The sequence below is a fragment of the Protopterus annectens genome, chromosome 9.part0 (genome assembly GCF_019279795.1).
Source record: "Protopterus annectens isolate FY-2018-M chromosome 9.part0, PAN1.0, whole genome shotgun sequence".
Taxonomy (NCBI): Eukaryota; Metazoa; Chordata; order Ceratodontiformes; family Protopteridae; genus Protopterus; species Protopterus annectens.
In genome coordinates this window covers 1,774,471,994-1,774,494,825 of record NC_056743.1, presented here as the reverse complement: position 1 = coordinate 1,774,494,825, position 22,832 = coordinate 1,774,471,994, and the positions used below count along the sequence as shown (strand labels likewise).

At 43.2% G+C, this 22,832-nt stretch overlaps 1 protein-coding gene across 2 annotated transcripts in view; it reads left to right on the top strand.

The window, feature by feature from the left end:
* ECSIT (ECSIT signaling integrator) overlaps positions 1-22,832 on the top strand; it is a 354,144-nt gene that overhangs the window by 302,025 nt on the left and 29,287 nt on the right. The gene's annotated exons all lie outside the window — the stretch shown is intronic.

Genomic DNA, 22,832 nt, shown 5'->3' with positions numbered 1-22,832 from the left:
ATGCACTATAAAAAGACGTTTTGATTTTGCTTTGCACTACTTTGGCTGAAGGTTCAATTATACTATGCCGTCGGAACAACCGACGACCGCAATACCGAAAAAAACGCAAGGACAAGGATAAAGACAGGCATCCAAGGTCCAAAACAGACGAAACGTCTTCTAGGCCAGTCGCCGGTTCTCAGTGAGGTGCTTTCGCAGCCCCTGACACCCGCTACCTCAGAACAGCAGGCCACCTCCGACTCCCACGTGGAGACAACTAGGCCTCTGGAAACTCAAGGTATTGGCCCTACGGAAACTAATCCCTCAGATGGGTCTGGAGCCGCTGAGCAGGTATCGGCTTCTGAAGGTGTCTTCAGACCTTCACAACCTACCATTAAAACAACAGCCAAGACAAAAGTACCATTAAAGACAAAGTACAGCATTCTCCTGGACAGTCCTCCATGCCTAAGAAACAGATGCTCAAAATGGCCGAAGACCTCATTACTCTAATCAGGGATTCCCATCCCCCCTCCTGAGAAAAGGCCTAGGCAGGATACAGACTATGATTCCTCTGATCAGGTTTCCATTTCCTCTGATTCCTCTTCAGACCAGGGATACTCTCTACCCCCCTATGAGGACTCTGATGCTGAAGAATCTCTCCCTTCAGCCTCTCCTCCTGAGGATTATTCTTTTGGGGAAACTTTACATACCATGAGGGAGCATTTCCATTGGGAAAGTCAGGATTACTCAGAATCCAAGAAAAGGCTCAGGGATTTCCTTTTATTGCCTCATCACAGGCCCCTGGCTATTCCGCCTGTGCTAGACATTGTGGATGATGTGTTCTCTGAATCCAGCTCATCTCCTGATTCTTTGCCCCCTGCACCAGCCAAGCCAGATAGGTATTATATAGTCCCTGACTCTCACAAGTTTCTTTATAAAAACCCTTCTGCTGATCCAGAAACTATTTCCCAGGGTCCAAAAGGGGTTAAGGCTTCCATTGCAAAAAAAACAGTACCCTCTGACAGAGATTTCAGAGCTTTGGATAGATGGGGGAAGAAAGTATACACTTCTGCAACTTTAGCAGTAAGAGTTTTAAATTGCCAGTTTCACATGCTTAAGTACTAACAATATTTAATGGCTTAGTTAAAACAGAAAATGCTTGCAAGCTCAGAAGCTCCTGATTGTAAAGAAATGCAGGATTTATTGCATGCTGTTGAACAGGTGGGAAAACATACTCTGCAATGTGGTTTTTGATTCCTTAGAGGCCTCTTGTAGAGCAGGTTCTGTGATTCGAAGACATGCTTGGTTAAAAGAACAGAGTTTACCCGATCATGTTAAGGCAAAATTATTGGATGCTCCTTTACAGCATGATACCTTGTTTGGTGTTAAGACAGAAGAGGTGTTAAAGAAAATGGAGGATAAAGCTAAATCTATGCAAACAGTCAAGGATTTCTTACAGGTACAGCCACCTCGATTTAGCAGAAATTGGCCAACAAAGAATTGGTCCTTTCCAGTGTCAGACAGGCCACAGAGAGGCAGATACAGACGCCCAAGAGGCAGATCTCAACCCCAAGTCTCAAACAGACAACGACAGTGGGGGCACCTCAACCCCAAAAGGAGGTGAGGACAAGTCTCAACCTTACAGGAAACAGTCATAATGACTTTCCCCTTCGTACGCCAGGCACTTCCTTTTGGAAGCCCCCTTAGGGGGAAAACTAGCACTTTTTTCTCAAAACTGGCAATCACCCAAGACAAATGGGTTCTGAATATTGTGTCTCAAGGTTACAAATTCCACTTTCATACTTTACCAAGGCTAAAAGGAATGCCAGGCCTGCCACAAAATCAGTGGGCAGAGGCACAAAAACAAATTTTAGCCCTCATGGACATGAGAGCTATTCAAAAAGTACCACAACAGGAACAAGGACAACGATTTTATTCAAGACTCTTCCTGGTCCCCTGAAAGGACAAGGCCTGGAGGCCCATACTTGACCTTTCAATTCTAAATACTTACCTGGATATTCCGAAATTTAAAATGTTAACATTACAGCAGCTTCTACCCATGCTGGGCAAGAAGGCTTGGCTTGTTACTCTAGACCTCAGAGGCATACCTGCATGTCCCTATCGGACAAAATTGCAGAAGATACCTCAGATTCAAAGCTGGTACAATGCACAACCAATTCTCTGCACTGCCCTTTGGCTTATCTACTGCGCCCAGGGTCTTCACAAAGTGCCTGGCACCAGTAGTTGCATTTTGCAGACAAAAAGGAATTCAAATATATCTATACCTGGACGACTGCCTCATTCAAGCAGAGACTAAGGACATTCTTCTACAGCATCTGGCGTTTGTAAAAAGATTGCTAATTTCTCTAGGGTACACAGTAAACGAAAGGAAATCAAAACTAGTGCTCTCACAACAGATTATATTCCTGGGTGCCAGCTTAAATACAATGGCCCAGCTGGCTTACCTCACGCCAGACAAACAAGTTCAACTAACTCAATATTTTCAATTACTGGCAAAAGGTCCCATCTCCCTGCAAGAAAAATTCTGCAGGCCCTGGGATTCATGGCATCCTACATACTACAAGTACCATATGCCAGACTGCATATGAGGAAATTACAGTGGTACCTAAAAAGTGTTTGGACTCAACACTCTCACAGTTTAGAAACAATAATACCAATGATTCCCTGCCTACAACAGGAGTTTTGATGGTGGGCACAGGCATGTCACCTAAACAAGGGTCAGCCTTTTACCCTACCCACAGCCAGGCAGACTCTAACAACAGATGCTTCGGTTTACACCTGGGGAGCACACATGGCAGGAAAATGCATTCAGGGCAAGTGGACCACAGACCAGATGCATCTTCACATCAATCAAAAAGAGATGTTGGCTGTTCAAAATGCCCTAACAGCTTTCAAAGACCTTCTGCATCCAGGGCAATTATTATTAAAGACAGACAACACCACAGTAATGTGGTACATAAACAAGTAAGGAGGCACTCATTCGTATCCCCTATGCAGGCAAGCCATGACCTTGTGGAACACAGCTCTAATGCATCAAGTTCACCTGCAAGCACAATTCCTGCCAGGAAAGAAAAATATTCTGGCAGACGATCTAAGCAGAAATATCATGGACCCTCACGAATGGAAATTGAATCCACAAATCTTCAGCATGGTAACGCAAAAATGGGGGTGCCCAGACATGGATCTTTTTGCCTCCCCACTTAATTGCCAACTACAAAAATTCTGCACAAGGACTTACAACAAACAAGCATGGAAAGTGGATGCTCTTTTGTTCAGCTGGAAAAACCTAAATCCCGCCACTGCTTCTCCGATCAAAGGTACTCCTAAAGGCCAGACAAGAAAAACCACAGATGATCCTCATTGCTCCAGACTGGCCACGCCAGCACTGGTACCCTATCTTAAGGAACTTAGCTCAAGGCCCACCATGGATTTTGCCTCAAATTCCACACCTTCTGACTCAACAAAACAATCAGATCCTGCACGGTCAGCTCAAAACCCTAAACCTGGCTGCATGGCAGATTCATTAGTCAAGCAGGCAACACCTCTCTCTAAAGCTGTTATGGATGTCATTTTGGAGGCCAGGAGGCCTAGCACCAGGAAAACTTACTCAGAAAAATGGAAGAGATTCTGCGCCTGGAACCAGGCTCCGAGCCTTGACCCTCTTGTTCCAAACATTCCTCATATTTTACAGTACTTAACTGAGATGCTGGATAGAGACCTAGCCTTCTCATCAATTAAGATCCACGCCTCAGCCATTTCAGCACATTATGACACGGATCCTCCTTTATTCTCTCATCCCTTGCTAAAGCAGTACCTCAGAGGGGCTAAAAACATAAGACCGCCCCGGAGAGCACCAACACCAACTTGGGACCTCAATTTTGTTTTGGAAAAACTAATCCTGCCACCTTTTGAGCCAGCCAATACAGCCAATCTAAATTTTTTATCATGGAAAACAGCTCTGCTCCTGGCAGTAACTTCAGCACGAAGAGTCTCAGAGCTACAGGCATTAATGGCAGTGGAACCTTTTATAATTTTTCATCAGGACAGGGTTTCTTTAAGGACAAACCCAACCTTTATGCCAAAGGTGGTATCTAGTGTGGCTCTTGACCAAACCATTCATTTGCCAAATTTTTATCCAAACCCCCAGAATAAAGGGGAGAAACTTCTGCATTCTTTGGACATACACAGGCAGCTACGCTTCTACTTGGGCAAACAAAAGCTTTCAGGAAAACTGAGTAACTGTTTGTAGCATATGCTGCAGGATCACAGGGCAAGGCTATCTCAAAGCAGACTATATCCAAATGGATAGGACACTGTATTCGTTACTGCTACACACAGCATGGAAAGTCAGTCCCAAATAACATTAGGCCACATTCCACCAGGGCTACAGCCACTTCAGCAGCCTTTCTCAGAGGAGTACCTACCAAGGAAATTTTGGAGGCTGCTACTTGGAGTTCAGTGCACACCTTTACCAAGCATTACCACCTGCCACTTTACTCTAAATCCAGAGCAGGATTCGCCACTGCAATTCTGCAGGGCCTCATAGCCACTCCTAACCCTTTATAGACCAGCCACCCAACCTTAGCTTTGGGATTCTACCCAAGTGTAATGACTGCAGCAGTGTAACACGATGAACATAGTACAGTTTTGTACCTACCATAAATGTAGATGTTCGAGTGTTCACACTGCTGCAGTCCAGGTTACCTTCCCTCCATCCCCTCTGAACCAGCTGGACTTATCTATACCTTTCTGTCCTATACAACCTTTCTGGTTTATTTGCTTGTAACTGAAGGTATTGTTTTTATTTTAGATGTATATTTTTTATTAGCAATATGTATTGCCTACCTATTTGGGGGGCACCTGACATCTGGGGCAAGAAAAGCTGAAGAAAATGGCGTTGGATGCATCTTATATCCCCCTGGCACACTGATGTCAGGGAAGAAGCGACAGCAAGCGACGCCGGACCAAGACTTTGGAACTCTGGCCAACTGCGGGACCGCCTGACAGCAGGATAACCCAAGTGTAATGACTGCAGCAGTGTGAGCACTCGAACATCTACATTTATGGTAGGTACAAAACTGTACTTTTCTAATTCTCGTAGTGTGAAAACAGAAACTCAGCAGAGATGGCCAGTAGACTTGTGTTTATGGGTAAATTTCAGTAACTGGCTAGTAAGTGCACTGCCTGGATGCCAGGAATAAAGCAATACAGAAGATCTGGCAAAAAATTCCGCTACAAATAGTGAGGAAGAAACACTGACTCAGGAAAGTTCTGCAGCTCTTCAGCAAAAAGCAGTGCAACCTTCAGACATGACTTCCAGTAACCTACAGGAAGATACAAGACAACTGCACACAGACTTAGTTAAACTAAACAAAACACTGATGGAGTATATCAAAAGAAACAACAAAAGGAAGAATCTTTTAAACAGACATTCAGATGAGATGATAAAGCTGCTAAAATCAGAGGTCGAAATGAAGAAAAGGTTGGCTGAATGAGACTGCTTAGGAAGATATGTTTCAAAAAATAGAATTAGAGTACAGATCATACAGGGAAAACCTGAGATTTTCAGCTATACCAGAGAAGCTGGAAGGAGCAGACTGCATTAATTTTATGAAAGCACAAATAAGCAACTGGACTGGTATTTCACAGCAGGAGTTGTTAATTGAAAGGGCACATCATGTATATGCTCCAAAAATAGCTTTAAGAAAGCATCCTAGATCTATAATAGTAAAATGCAATCCTACCAGCAGAAGGAGTTGATTCTGAAAAAACTGTGGAAGAAGGAGAAAATACTAAAAGTGGGAGACAGGAGAGTGTTTGTGGAAAATGCTTTTTCACTATACCAGGCAGAAGAGCAGTAAATTCATTCCATTATTCAAGGAATGTCAAGGCACAGGTGTGAGATTCAAACTACTCTAGCCATCTGTTTTTTAAGTAGTCATCTGAAGTTGTTAATCTTCTTCCTTTTCATCACTGATGGGTTCGGTTCTGAGCCCTCGGAACTGAGTCGGCCTAATACCAAGCTCGCGTACACCAAAAACTTTCGAGCTAAGCTGCTACCCATGATGCCTTTCTCCCAGTTACCTCAGATCTCGTTTGCCACACAGCCATATAGCAGTGTTTCACCGAGCTCTCCATCTAAGTGTTGTATTTTCTAAACATTTATTGTATTTTGGAAACTTTTTCTCTTAACTTTTTCTACCTTGTTTACCTATACCTAGTTCTACCCATGGATATCTTTTTCTTACCATCGTTGGTAAACTCCTTTCTGTACCCTCGTGGTATTCTTAATACCATTGTTGGTATTTCCTCTTCTCTTTCCATAACCTTTGGTTTGTTGGATTGTATTCTGGATATGTCTGGAAAAAAAAAGGACTTCGGGGTTCAAACATTGCACTTCCTGCAATGGCAAACTCCCCAACAGCGACTTACATGATGATTGTGTCTGTTGTCTGTGGGTTTCCCCACTTGTCTGTGAAACCTCCTTGCCAGATTTGGCTCAGTTTCAGTCAGCGGACGCTGAATGAAAGGAAAAATAAACTTTTATTTTGAAAGGCCTGCTTGCTTCACCTCTTTCAGAGGCCCATTCTGCTTCGGAGGTCTCAACCCCTCCATCGAAGGACAAGAAATGCCCTCATTCTGATCCCTCTTCACCGGCCGATGATAAGGGTAAGCCTCACAAGCATAAGGCCCACAAGTCTTCTACGGAGCATAAGATCGCTCCCTCGGATCTGGCCACTTTGGTTCCGAGTTCAGCTCCAGTGGCCTGTGTGGACATTACTATGACTTCCATGTCGGCACCGACTTCTACTGTTCCCAGTGTGGTAATGGCTCCAGGCTTATTTCCTTCTGTAACCTCGGCACCAACCTTTCCCCTCTCCACCCCATAGTCTGTCCCGACTATCTCTTCATAGCTGATAATGACTTACACTCCAGCTCTTCCCTTGGCTCCCAGCCCTTTCTCAGCACCAATAGTGCTCCTTCTGCCTGTCTCCAAGTTAGAAACTTCGGTGCCGACTTTTCCTACACCACAGACCCAGTACTTCCCATCTTTGGACCAGTTTTCAGGACAAGCTTATAGCCCTGTTTTGGACCGACCTGACTCCCCCTCCGGAGTGTCACTAAGGTCCACCAGGAGTCTTTCCGAATTGGATGTGGTGCGCCTGCTCGATCAGGTGTTGACAGCCAGAGGGATTACAAATTTTCCAAAAACCCAACCCACTCCGGGTTTTGGGTCTAATGCCCCCATGTCTCCCACTTATTCTCCTCCCTTGGATGCTTCGGTTCCGAGGCCCATAGTTCCAACGTTCTTGGTGGGAACCCTTTCCTCGGCGCCGACAGTGACTCTCTCTGAGGCTTCAAGGCCCCCGCTTTGGATGTTGGTTCCTTTGGAACTATCCCTTCCTCAATCTCATGCTTGGAGGGGTGGAACCCACGGCTGCCAGTACGTTTCCAGGTTTTTTATTGGTTCCATCTTCGGATCCGGGGGCGACATCCACCCCGGTTTTGCTTGAGGATCCGTCCCCGGAAGTGGGCCTTGCAGAGTGGGGTGTGACCCCGGTTCCGAGATTGTCTTCATCTGTTCCGGGCTCCCATTCCTCTTCAGGTGGACCGGCTTTCCAGGTGATGGAGAGGGTACTTGCTTTTGGAAGTGCTCCTCGTATGTCGGACCTTCCCTCTGCTCTCTCTGAGCTACAGCTGTCACGGGCCACCTCCCCAGGGGACCGAGAGCACAAGCCTCAGGAAACCCCTATCCAGGGTAATCTCCCTTTTGAGTCTTCTTCAGACGTTCCCACTGAAGAACCCCCTCAGAAGAAGGCATGTAAGAGGAAACACCTGGACTCCCCGGAGGAGTCCCTCACTGAGGATATGAATTTTGATGATGGGGAAGGGTCCCCACGGTCACCCCCTGTTTGTCTCCTTTGGAGACATCCTGGAAATATTGAAGCAGAGAGATGATTGGAAGCCCTCCGATCCTTCCTCGGTGTCTGTATTCCTGCAGGCTTTCTGCTCTCGGCTCTCTACTTTTTGGGTGACCCCCACCTGCCGATGACTTAGGCCAGCTCATCATGCAGCGTGCATGGAAGAACCCTGATTCCATTGAGGTCATTCCCTGGAGACTGGACAAGATACTTTCCCCATCAGAGAAAACAGCCCCATTGGTCTAGAGGCTTGCCAGTAGACGCTATGGTGGTGGCGGCCGCCACAAAAATGGACCTTGCAGAGGAAAGTCCTACTGTCCACCCACCCAACAGAGAGTCCCGGGCTGTGGACAGATTAGGGAAGCAAGTCTTTGCCTCAGCGACCTTTGCAGTCAGGTCTCTGAATTACTTGGCACATTTTACGAGACTCCAAAGGGATCTCATCTCCTAACTATCTGGAACCTTCATGGGTCAGGTTTCTGACAGGGCACGTGATAGTTACTTATCAGGTTGCTACCCTAAAGTCTATCTCCATCTCGTCCATGAGGTTGCTGTCCCACGCAACCGAAGGGATGGCTAGAGCTGCGGGTGCAGGTGTAGTTATGAGACTCCATGCCTGGATGCGCATTTGTGATCTCACGGACTCCTTCGAGTCTTCCTTCTTGAACGCCCCTATCGATCCGCCCACTTTGTTTGGTTCCAAAGTGAGAGACACATTATCCAGGTGCGAACAAGATGGAAAAACCTTGTCTGCCGTTGGCCTACATTTTTCAAAATCTCTGCGCTCTTTCTCCAGGAACCAGAGGAGTGGAAAGATATGGCACAAAAAATCTTAAGGCCCTTTCTGCAGTGCACGTGGTGAGGATTCCCCCAGAGGCAGAGGGGATTCCAACAGTGCAAGATGCCCCTTTAGGGGCAGAGGCGGTCCCCGAAACCAGGACTCCAAGGATTCTTTCTCTGGATTACCTTATCAGTGCTCCTGAAGCACTGTCCGATTGCGTTCCTCTGGAAGCAGATGGGGCTCGTTTTTCTCTGCACCAAACTGCCTGGCACTCTATTACAATCAATCAGTGGGTGCAGAGTATAATTTCCAGAGGTTATTACAGCCCTCTAATATCTTATCCAAAGCCTCCAAAATGCCTTCCTGATGTTCCACCCAGTCAAAGGGAAGAGGTAGCTTCAGAGATAAGAAAGCTGTGTCAAAAACAAGTCATCCAACAGGTCCCCCCAGACCAGTGCAGATCTGGTTTCTACTCGAGCTTCATTTTGGTGCCAAAAAAGACCGGGGACTGGAGACCTATTTTGGATCTCAGCCACCTAAACAAATTAGGGGTTCAAATCAAATTCCGCATGGTCACAATACAATCCATTCTCCCATTTCTTAGGGAGGGTGTGTGGATGTGCTCGATAGACCTCCGGGATGCGTATTATCACCTCAAAATGGACAAGTGCTCCAGGAGTCTTCTTTGCTTCCGGCTGGGAGCCAGTCATTACCAATTCAGAGCCCTGCCATTCAGTCTCTTGACAGCCCCCAGAGTGTTCACGAAATGCCTAGCAGTGGTAACAGCTCATCTGAGACTTCAGGGATTCCAGGTTTTCCATATCTAGACGATTGGCTCCTCTCCGCTCCCACCAAGCCCTACTGGTCATGGCCCTCCACTGCACTCTAACACTGGCAGAGTTTCTAGGCATCACAGTACACTGGGAAAAATCCAGTCTTCGTCCTACCCAACAGTTGGAATTTATAGGAGCAGTATTCAATACTCAAACAAGCCTCGTCTCTCTCCCACCTCACAGACTTCAAAGGGGTTATGATTACAAGTAGAAGTGATACTCTATCGAAGGAAGGTGTCAGCAAGGGAAGTTCTACAGGCTCTGGGGTCTATGGCGGCAGCCATCCCGATTGTTCCCCTGGCAAAATTGTATATGAGACCGTTACAATGACTCCTTTTGTCCCAGTGGGTATCCAGTGTTCATCCTCATCACAAATTCCTGCAAGCAAGATCTTCTTTGGTAGATGAGAACAGATGAAAATCTTTGGTGTCGCCCCTTCCAGACTCCTCATCCCAACCCCACGGTGACCATGGACGCTTGCCTGATAGGGTGGGGGGGGCCATTCTCAGGGAAAGACAGTCCAAGGCACATGGTCCTACTTGGAGGCCAACTTGCATATCAATGTCCTGGAGTTGAGAGTGGTGCTGTTAGCGTTGCAGGCATTTCATCTGCTCCTTCTGTTGGAAACGATTGCAATCCAGTCAGACAATATGTCTGTAGTCCGGTACATAAACAGCGAGCGACGAAATCCTACCCGCTATGTCAAGAGGCCATGAGAATTTGGCATTGGGCGATAGCTTCCAACTGCTTTCTGACAGCAATGCATATCTCTGGGAGCTCCGTTTTCTTATAGCAACGCATATCCCAGGGAGCTCCAAGGTGGTTGCAGACAGGCTGAGCAGATGCATCCTCCGTCTATACAAGTGGTCTCTCAACCTGAACATGCAGACAGAAATTTTCAGCCATTGAGGCCAGCCTTGCTGCAGTCTTTTTGCTTCCCCTTCAAACAAAAAAATGCAGCAGCTTCTTTGCCCTCTTTCCCCCAGATGGGGAATCCCTGAGAGATGCTTTGACTCACGATTGGCCCACTGGTCTCCTCTACGTGTACCCTCCGATACCTTTGATACCCCTATTTCTAATGAAAGCAATTTGGTTGAGATGCAAAGAGATCCTCATTCCCCCTTTCTGGCCTCGACAAGTATGGTTCCCCTTCCTCTGGCCTCACCTTTTATAACCTCCGTGGATCCTGGACACTTGTCAGGACCTAATATCTCATCCCCAAGGGTTGACTCCCCCAAATCTGTCCACTCTCAAGCTGACAGCTTGGTTCCTCCACTTCCGTTAGTCGCCAGGTAGGAAACCCTCTCCTGACTTGTCCGCGATATTATTCTGGCCTCCCATAAACCATCCACCAAAAAACTCTACAGAGACAAATGGAAAAGATTTGCTATCTGGTCTAATAAGCAGATGCTAGACCCTTTTTCAACTCCAACAGCTGCTATACTTAAGTACCTTTCCGAGTTGTTTGACAGTGGGGCATCAGCTTCTGCTATTTGAGTCCATTTAGCAGCTATCTCCAAATTTCATAACGGCTCAGATGGCATTCCTCTTATCTCCACCCGCCTTTGCAAGACTTTTCTCAGTGGAGTTTTCCATAGCAGACCCCCTATCAGGCAACCTGTAGAGACATGGAATCTCTCTCTGGTACTGCAGTCTCTCTTTCTGCCCCCTTTTGAGCCTGCTGTGACATGTGACCTTAAATTTCTATCATGGAAATCTCTGTTTTTGATGGCGGTCACTTCAGCCAGACGAATATCCGAGTTACAATCCTTATGCATCAAGACCCCGTATCTAATCTTCCATAAAGACTGAGTATTTCTCTGTACTAATTCATCTTTTCTCCCCAAAGTGGTGTCTTACTTCTCTATTAACCAGTCCATTGAACTCCCTCTGGTTTTTCCAGATTATTCCAACAAGGGAAAATACTATCTACATTCATTGGACATACATAGACAACTACGTTTCTACTTGGACAGGACTAGTCTTTCCACAAGTCAGATCAGCTTTTCATCTCCTTTTCTGGTCCAAGAATGGGATATGCTGTATCAAAAGTTACTTTATCAAAATGGCTCAGAGATTGTATTACCTTTTCATACTCCTTAGCGAATGAATCTAGACCTGTTCATGTCAAAGCTCATTCAATGAGAGACATCACAACTTTGGTTGCTTTTCACTCCAGGGCTACCATGGATGACATTTGCTCAGCAGCCGTTTGGGCTAAACACCATACTTTCATCAAACATTACAAATTGGATTTGATCTCCAGGGGAAGAGCGGCCTTCAGCTCAATGGTTCTCAGGAATGTTCTTCCATAAGGGCCACCCAGGTTCTCCAAGTAGCTTGGGATTCTGTCCCATCAGTGATGAATAGGAAGAAGATTAACAACTTCAGATAAAGAAGTTATGACTTACCATAACGTTCCATCTGAGTTGTTGATCTTCTTCCAGTCATCACACCCTCCCTCTGTCCCCCACCAAAGGCTTCTGGTGGATCTTCTGGGTCCTTGTGGTGTTTTCAGGGTTTCTGCAGAGAAATGGCCTCTCTTTGTTTTCTTCTATATGTTGCATGCAAACTCGATTTGAGGTAACTGGGAGAAAGGCATTGTGGGTAGCAGCTTAGCTTGAGAGTTTTTGGTGTACGCAAGCTTTGTATTAGTCCGATTCAGTTCCGAGGGCTCAGAACCAAACCCATCAGTGATGACTGGAAGAAGATCACCAACTCAGATGGAACGTTATGATAAGACATAACTTCTTTTTTCCTGGAGGGACAAAATCATTTTTTGATGACGTGCATGCTGAGGAGGAAATACAAAAGTTTGTTCGACAAAAAGTAAGCTGTGAAGCAGAAGATGATTCTGTTTCTTGTTCTTCTGGTAAGAAAGACCACAGAGAGACTGCACGTATGAAACCTTTTTTCAGTATTTCAACAGAAAATGTTGGAGAGAAGGAAGGAAGTATGATAGTTGACTACGAAGACTCCAGAGTATGTTGGAAATTAAGCAGAGACAGGATTGGGCAAAGGAGAACAGTAGTTATAAAACCAGTAACTCAGTGTGGGATTACAATGCAATAATTATATGTGTGAAATACGACAGAACAAGAAAATCTGGAAATATTGGACTTTGTCAAACTTTATTGGATTTGTGGGGGACTTTAAAGTATTTAAAACGCCATGACAAAGTTAAACCTTATATATTTTTTTCATTCTTGCATGGGGAAATTACTGTATTAAGGACTGTATTGATTAGTTTTGAGAGAGAGAGTAAGTAAATGAAAAACAATATTGAATATTATTAGGCTTTTTTCTAACAAATGCATGTATATTTAGTAGCAATTCTGCAGCCATTCTTCATGTTTCCATGGAAACAGTCTGATAAAGAGAAACTGGCTGTCTAGCTCTCATGTCTAAATGGAGACACTCTGATCAAGAGAAACTGGAGACAGTCTGGTGGAAGGGGATTGGCTGAGAGAAAAGAAAAAAAAAGAAAAGTGGAATTGGCCAGGGTATAATGTTCTCTAAAAGCAGTCAGAGGTTTTCCAGGCTGGGAGGACTTTTAAAGATAAGACAAAACCAATTAGACTTGAAGTAAAGTTTTCTCAGTTTTTTTTTTTTTTTTTTTTTTTGAAATGCAATGGGGATACTGATATAAACAAGTACTTTTTTTCTTTTTCTCCCTTTTTCTTCAGTTTAAAAAAAAATGTAGGCACTGCAATGTAAAAAAAGGGGGGGGGGGAGGAAAGGGCTAGTTAACTCATTCACTCCAATAGAGCTTAGGAAGTTTACAATGTAACTTCCAATGGGCGGAGTCTAACCCTTTTGACAGAATCAAATTTATGTCCTCACATTTCAAACAAATGTTCATATCTCTGCAACCATAGGAGTTATGAAAGCAGTATAAATAGCAAACTCTTCAGCACAAACTATTTTTATAGTGGTAGCATTCTTCAGGTTCTGTATTTTAAACTGAATTTTATAAGTCACAGTAAACACAGTAACTATTACATTTTAATGTTTTGTAAACAGCTTACAATATCTCAGCATCTGCTCAAGTTATACACATACTGTCAGCAGCATTTTATTCATCTAGCTGAGAGCTTTCATATGAGGCTACGGAGTTCCGTCTGTGTTACTTGGTTTTTGAGATATTTAAAAAAAAAAGTGTGAAAATTATAACTATATAAATTAATATAAAAACAACAATTAGTGTCTGTTACCTGCAATAGACAGAGGTCAAATATTAATACAGTTGTTTGCCATTGTGTAAGCTTTAAGATGAAATCTTTTAAAATATTGTACATAGCATGGTTTTGAAATTATTGATGCAAATATGAACAAGCTATATTTGACGCCTAGAGGCCTTAGTAAAAGTTAACTGCAAATGTACCTGGAGGCGTCACTCGGATGTAGTAAGTTAAAGAGAGTATGACAAAAGAAAAATCAGTTTGCTTTTCCCCACGTTTGCATAGGGAAATGACTGGGTTAAGACCCTAGGTATTATCCAGTAAACAAGTTTATTACAAAGTATGTAAATGAAAAAGAATATTGACTATTATAAGGCTTTTTTCTGGTAAACAAGGTACCCTTAGCAGTTTTGTGTACAGTTTGTATTTCATTAGAAGACAATTTGATAGAGAGAAACTGCTTGGAGAATGTGTTTACTGAACACATTCATGTGTTTTCTCTGCTGGGGAGAACTATAAAGCTAGACAAAATCATAAAGCACGTATTAATAGCACAGGCTGTACCATGTATCTTAGCATGACTAACCTTTCTTTTTGGTTAACTCAAGCCTGTCTGTGTGGCTATTAACTTAGAGCTTTTGTTAGGAAGCAGAAATTTCAGTATTTGAAGATATACGTAGTTTTGTGTGTTATTCTTAAGTTAATAGGGGGGTTGGTTGTTCTGTTTGAGGGCTTTCAGAAAAAACAAAGTTATGCAAGATGTGGCATAGACTCAAATAGATATGACAAGAAACAACTGTATAAAAGACCAACCTGCCAAACAGTATATGCATGTAACATAAAAGTTAGAACTAGAAATTTAACAAAAAACAGGTATACATAAAAGGTGGTAATAGCTATATAAGAAAATGATGATTTCCATAATGTCTTTCAATCTGAATGGTCTTAAAGATAAATATAAAAAAGATAGAGTAGTGAGGAAGAAACTGAGGGTAATGCTGCTCAATGCCAGAAGTCTAAATCTCAAAATGCACGCACTCGAGGCCCTTCTCAGTATGGAGAACATCGATGTCTGTGCTGTAACTGAAACCTGGTTCAAGGCTCCTGAGAGCACCCCGGCACTATTAGGTTTTACCTCATATCATGCGTTCCGGCCCCAAAACCTGGACCACACCACAAAAGGAGGGGGTGTATCCATATTCATAAAGGATACCCACACCTCCAGGTTGGTGGCAACGCACGAAGCTTCGAAACCATCCAGGTGCAACTAACCATAGGCAAAACTGCTCTACAAATTGTAGCATGCTACAGGCCACCCTCTCAAACTCAGGAACCCCACACAGCCTTCCTGAAGACACTGGAGGGTATAAATGTATCTCCAAACACCATCATATTGGGTGACTTCAACTACCCGAATATAGACTGGGAACATTACTCAAGCCCTAACTTTCTAGCCCAACGGTTCCTGGAGTTCATAAATTCAAATGCCATGGAACAGCTAGTCACTGTTCCCACGAGAGGAGAAAATATACTAGATCTCATTATCACAAACATGGGGACAAAATGCTCCACACCGGAAGTATATCCCTCATTGGTGAGATCCGATCATAAACTAATCTCACTGGAAATCCACATCCCGCCCCCACCCCAAACAAAAAAGACCACAGTGAAGAACTTCTCTAAAGCAAACTTCACACTAATCAAGACCGTCACTGGAAGAGTCCTGTTACGTATCCAAAGGATTTTAATAAAATAGTACAGTAAAAACCATACAAATATCAAACAAGTTAGCGCTTTCGGGTGTTAACCCTTCATCAGCGTCTGATGAAGGGTTAACACCCAAAAGCGCTAACTTGTTTGATATTTGTATGGTTTTTACTGTACTATTTTATTAAAATCCTTTGGATACGTAACAGGACTCTTCCAGTGACTTTTTCTTGACTTTTGTTGATTCCTTTGTGTCCTCTGGTTGAGATATCAGCATCAAGCATTTGTTTTTGGACTACACAAGACTGGTGTGGTATCCTTCAAGGTCCCTGAGCCAGTGGAAACCACAACCCAAGCTGCGGAAGCCCTTACAAATGCCTTCTATGAACACCTCCAGGACTGCATGGATCAGGCAATCCCAAATAAAACCAAGACTCTTTCCACAAAGGGCAAACGTCCAGTCTGGTGTACCACAGCCATTAACAAACTTTACAATAAGAGGAGAAAGCTATTACATGATAGAACAAAATCCATAAAAGGGAAGTCACCCCTGATCATCATTAGTAAAAAAAATACGAGCACTCATAAAATCAACTAAGGCAAATTTTGAGAGAAAAATTGCCATAGATTCAAAGGACAATCATAAGGCCTTTTTCAGCTATGTTTGGAACCTGGGTGGAAACTCCCAGATATGCTCAGAATTAGTCCAAAATGATACAAAAATCACTGAACCCACAGACATTGCCAACATACTGGCAGACAGGTTCAGTGCAAACTTCACCCCCCTCTCCCCCCCTAAAGGAGAGATAACTATCCCAGCGGAGTGTAGCCTCCCAGACATCTCAAATGCACAGGTGAAAGCTGCTCTCTCTAAAGCTAAAAACACAGCATCAATGGGACCGGATGGTGTCCCCGGCTGTATGCTACACGAGCTAAATGAGGAATTAAACCCGCACATAAGGCAGCTGTTTAATCTCAGCCTTACCACAGGATACGTGCCCAAGGAGTGGCGTACGGCAACTGTGGTCCCACTCCACAAAGGCGGTGCCTTTACGGACCCTGGTAATTACTGCCCCATAAGCTTAACAAGTCTAGTCTGCAAAACTATGGAGAGGATCATAATGGAGCTCATAAACAAAGATATAGGGGACTTGCAGACATTGGACCCGACCCAGTTTGGCTTCGTCAAGGGCAGATCATGCCTTTTGAACTTGGTCGACTTCTTCAAAACAGTCACCAAGGCCATTGCTGAGGGAAAGGCAGTCCATACAGCCTACCTTGACCTTGCAAAGGCTTTCGACACAATACCCCACTCGGGTATTGTAGAAAAACTTACCAGCTTAAATGTAAACCCATATGTCACAAGATGGGTTGCAAACTGGCTTAAGGACAGAACCCACAGGGTTAGAGTTGCTGGCGCTATGTCAGACTCCAAGCCGGTCACAAGTGGTGTCCCACAGGGCTCTGTCCTTGGCCCCCTGTTGTTCGGCATCTACTTCTCAGAAGTACAGGCCAACATGGGAGGACTTTGGCTGACAAAGTTTGCAGACAACTGCAAACTGGGCGCCATAGTGGAAATTGCATCGGACACGGATATCCTTCAGAAGGGACTCACGGAAACGGATAGCTGGTGCCAGAGCCATGGCCTGAAGTTAAACGCCAAAAAATGTATAGTCATACCCTTCGGGAAAAACAAGGTAACCCCAAGCTACCATATAGGTGGCAATCTACTAAGCACAGAAGAGGTCATCAGGGACCTGGGAACCCAGGTTGACAGTGGCCTTTCTTTTGACACTCACGTTGCTAAAGTGGTTAGAAAGACCTTCTACATTGCCCACCTGATCATGAAGGGATTCACATCCAGATCTAGTGAGGTCATTGTTCCCCTGTACTCTTCACTTATCAGACCAATGATAGAGTACAATGCCCCATTCGGGATGTATCTCACCTGACATCTGCAGCAATTGGAGAGACCCCAAAAGTTCCTCACCAAAAGGGTAAAGGGACTCCAAAATCTGTCATATGCTGCCAGATTGAAGAAACTCCAGCTCTATTCAGTCGCATACCGTCTGCTCAGAGGTGACATGTGCCTGACATACAAGGCCATGTCCAACCCGGAATTAATGGACATGCTCCACCTCAAAAAATCCAAATCCACCAAAACCACTAGAGCAAGCAACTTAAACCTTAGCACGGATATAAATAGGATGTGCTGGAGGGATAGATTTATCACTCAGAGACTCCCTATGCTGTGGAATAAAATCCCGGTCCATGTGAGGCAGAGCACCTCGCTGGCTCTGTTCAAGAGAAATCTTGACCAGTGGATGGGAGATCGTAGGTTTACCCCTGGAATCATCTCTGTCACTGCTGGACAGAGGCACAACAAACTAATGGGCACAGTATTTTTTCATATAAGGGGTGGCGTAAGCCACAAAACTTTGGGCTAGGCTTATAAATGCCTTAGGGCAGATAGCCTAGTATAAACCTATGAACCTATATTAAAAATGTAGAGTACAAATAGCTATGCTACAAGAGACACACCTGGAAAGAACTGAACATGTGAATTTGATAAAGGCTTTCAGGATGGTTATTCAGCAGAATATCTGGGGCAAAGGAAAAGAGGAGTACATATATTGCAAGAGGAGCTCCAATAGTGATAGAAGAGGGGGAAAAAAGATAATAGAAGATATGTAGTACTAAGGGGCTACGGGCAAGGGAGGAGGATTACACTGGCATGCATTTACATTCCCACTTAAAACCGCTGTAATGGAGCTTAAGAAAGTTCTGGTAGAAATCATCAGCTTTCAGCAAGGAAATGCTACTTATAGGTGGAGACTGGAATTTGGTTTGCAACACTGAAGATGCGTCTGGGGGCTTAGAAGAGAAAATATAACAAAAGGGGGGTAGATTTTTGAAGAATTGTATGAAAATGTTTGGCATGGAAGATGTGAATTCAGTACTAGGAGTTATGAGTAAATTTACTTATTATTCTCCAAGATACAACTGGGCTAGACTAGGTAGAATTTATGTCTCACAGGAACATGTGCATTTAATTGAAGGTCTTGAAATGCACCCAATAATTATTTCAGATCATGTGCCAATAATAACTAAAATAAAAACGCAAGGGTAATGAAATAAAAATGAGATACTTGTGCTTTTTCACCTATCGGCTGAAAAGAGAGGAATTTAAGGACTGGGTTTTGGAACTAATTCAGGAGCTACTAGAGAAGATAAAAAATTCTTCTGAAAATATGGCTAGGGAGTGGGATAAGAATAAATTGAGTTTAAAACTAAGGTGGAAATAAAGGAAAGGGAGATATGGCTCAATAATTATTTAGAGGGACTGACAAATATTAAAGTATTTTAAAATAGGGTGAATCTCTCAGAACAAGAAAAGGAGCAACTGCAGAATGCTAAACAGAAAATAAGGGGATTACCATGATAATATGCACAAGTTTAGAAAGATTGCTGTTAAGCAACTGTTTTTGATAATTCTAGAGCACAAAAACTGTTAGCACAGTGACTCAGGCAACAGAAAGTGGAAAGGGCTGTCACCAAGCTTTGGGAGCCTAAACAAGGAAGATTACAAGAGATCCTATAGAAGTATTAGAAATATTTCAAAAGTTTCTTGAAAATTTGTATAAAATAGAGAAATATGGAAGTCAAGAAACGGTACAAATGGAAATGTTTATGGAAGAATTAAATATGCCAAGGTTAGAGGTAGATGACGCTCTTATTACTAACAGTTAGGATAGGAGGAGATGAGATAAAAATGCTATGTATAACCAATCTACAGGAAAGTCCCCAGGAATAGATGATATTCATGTGGAAGTTTGGAAGCTAGGAGGGAAAAAACTGATAAAGTTCTGGAATGTTTTGTTTAACAGTGTTTTAAGAGGATAAGTACCAGCATCCTGGAAGGAGGAGGGGGTAATGGTAATACCTAAAGAGGGTAAAGATCCATTGGATCCATGTTTATACAGGCCCATTTCAGTACTCAACCATGATTATAAAGTATTTGTCTATAATGGCTAAAAGAATGGCAAAAGTGATACCAAAATTGTTAGATACTCGACAGACATGAACCTCAGCACTGAAATAAATAGGACATGCTGGAGGGACAGATTCATAACCCAGAGGCTCCCTTCACTCTGGAATAAAATCCCAGTCCAGGTTAGGCAGAGTCCCTCATTGACTCTCTTCAAGAGGAATCTTGATGAGTGGATGGGAGATCGTAGGTTTACCCCGGGTATCACTTCTGTGTCACTGTTAGACAGAGGCACAGTATACTAACCTCGAAAACGGGCATAGCAAAATAAATTTAAAATGAGTGGCGAAAGCCAAATACATTCTGGCTAGGCTTATAAATGCCCTAGGGCAGATAGCCTAGTATGAACCTATGAACCTATCAGTGTGGTTTTGTGGAGGGGGAGGCAAACATTTGACAATATTAACAGAACGTTGATGATCCAGAGGAAAGCAGAATGTAAGAAAATACCACTGTTGCTGTTGGGTCTTGATACAGAGAAAGCATTTGACAGAGCAGATTAGGACTTCATGAGCAAGGCAATTGAAGCATTTGTTTCCCTTGATACAATTATAAGGTTGATTAGGAGTATATATGACGGATCAGAGGTAAAAATTAAAATGGGTGGGGTCCTCTCTGATAACTTCTGCTTGAGTAAAGGAATCAGGCAGGGTTGTCTGCATTCCTCATTGTTGTTTGCCTTATATTTATAATCATTGGCAAAGAAAATAAGAGACTCAGAAATAGAAATTCAAAGATATAATTGGTAGGGTAGTCGGGAAAAACTGGCTGTGTTTGCAGATATTATTTTATACATGACAAAACCAGAAAGGGACATTACAGTGTTGTGGAATATTTTAAGGCATTTTCAGATATTCTCAGGATACAAAATTAATGAAGCTAAAACAAAGCCAATAGCGGTGTAGGTTATGTACCCACACACAAATTGGTCCAACAATGTCCATATTTATGGGGACATGATAAAAGAAGTATTTAGGAGTATGGGTTAGAAATGACTCTGTTGTGGCAGCTAAGAATATGTGGGAAGAGCCTAAACAGAAGATGCAAAAACTGAGAAAGTAGAAGTTCTGTTACATGGATATGGATACTAAGATATAAGAAATTAAGTTGTTTAGTCCCTTTAGTCTTGTACACAGGTCAGGCATACTTTTATCAACCAGAAGAGAAGCTGTGGATAGCAATGAAAAAAGAGTTGAAGGATTTTATGTGGGAAGGGAAGACAGTAAGGGTCAAGTGGGAGATGACCTGATTTCTTCCAATAGAACAAGGCAGACTAGGATTACCCAATTTGAAGGAGTATTTTAGATAAAAACAGTTGCACAAGCAGAAAACTATAATTTAAAGTGGAAACGAATGATGATGAATACGGTTGGGGGGGGGGCTTAAGAAATAAGGAGAGATTGGGATTTTGGATGCAAACTGTTAAAGAGAACAAAAACATACATAGTATTATATTCATGAAATAGCAATGAGTATTCTAAGAACTAAACCAGCACGGGAATGGAGAAAAGAGATTCTGCTGATAGGGATGACTGTGGTTATGGATACAGATAATAGGCAAGAGGAGACTGTAATTTATTGGAGAAAACTGGCAAAGGAACCATGGTGTTGGGAGCATATTACTAGAAAGGTAATAGAATGGGAAGAGGATAAGAATTTATTTGGACTGCAGGTTAGAGATTGGGTTCCTTGTCAAGGATTGATATCAGAGTATAGGCAAAGAGAAAGAAATAGGGGTGCCATAAATGATAGACCAGCACTGGTAGAGTTTTTAATACAATCAAGAACAGAAGTTGTCATTAAAAAAGGAATAATTAGTAATTAGATAGTTATAAGAATCAATCAGAGGAGCTTAGAAAGGATTGGGAAGAGAGACTGGATAAGCAATTCACAAAGAGACAAAAGGGGGATATATGTATATCTCCCAAAAATGCAACAGAATCTGAAAGATTTAGGATCTTTGCCTGGAAGTGTTTACATAGATATTTTTACATCCCAAGTAAATTCCAAAGAATTTTCCCTCCGGTGTATAGCAAATGTTGGAGGTGTGATGGTCAAGAAAGAGGTGGCTGGGAACATGGGTGAGCGGATTGGATTGACTGATTCTTTTGAGCTGTTATGATACAGAATCGGAATTACCTAGACATAGTGAAACCTTGCTGAGTCTAATTACGGTGGCTGCCAAAAAAAGCAATTACTAGAAAATGGACATCAAAGTCTAGACCAACTTTACGAGAAGTAGTGAACATAGTAACAGATCTAAAACAACTGGAATTGGGAGCTTTAGGAAAAAGGACAGAGCAAACTACATAAAAAAAATGGGAATTGTGGGAATAATATATGCTGAGAAGGAAAGAGTTTTAAGAGGCAGGATTTGAATGAGCCATATAATGCTCAACTGACAATGACTGGCTAGATTATAAGTGATCTATAATGTTTGCAACTGCAGTTGTTTCAGTGATGTCTGTGATGTTTAATGTTTGTAACTAAAGTGGTGTCAGTGTTTTTCATTTGGATAAATATAAGATTGCCTGTGACATATGTGATAATTTAATAAAGATGTTTATTGAAGAACTGGCTGCCTGTGTATGATTTTTGGGCAAGAGTTTGGGGGAGTGGAGAAGGCTGTGTTGAACAGCTAGTGACCTGCCGTCATTTTCTCTGGTGTTGGCAAGGGAAATACTTGCTGCCAGTAGTATACCTTGGTGGAATCCAATGGCTATAACCATGCGTACCATGTGGCAACCCCCGGAAGAACACTGCATTGCCCTTGTGTTAAGGAGATGTTGAGCATACAGTGAAGTACTGTACATCCTTGTCTTTTGTTATATACTGTACACGTCATGATTCCATGTTAGAAAAGGGACTTGGGCATTACAGAAAAATTCTGGCTGGTCCAGTGACATAGAGGGTTAAACCCTGACTACAGCCCAGCTGACCTGGGTTTGATTAGCAGCTGAAGCAACTGATTGATTGAGCAGTAGGGGAAAGATGGGCATGCTAATCCAGTGAGTCTGTTATGTAGCCTTGCCTCATGGTGTTCACTGGTAGAGGCTGGGGATATCTCATTGTGAGGGTGTTGTCTAAAGTAGGGGGCGGGGGGTAGGCCTGGCTGAGTTGATGAGGTGGGGCCGTTTGCCAGATGTTCCCTTTGCACACCCACCCTTTAGATGTAGCCACAAAGACTGCAATGGGGAGGAGTAACAGGGTAGGCCTAAAGGAAAAATACCTGGGTGGATGGTCTTGACCAAGACCCCAGGATGTCCTTAAGTTCTGTGACCAGCCCCAGTGAAATCAGAATTAGTCTATGGAGTACAGAGAAGCTTGCAGACCTGGCACAGACATGGGGTACTAGATAGG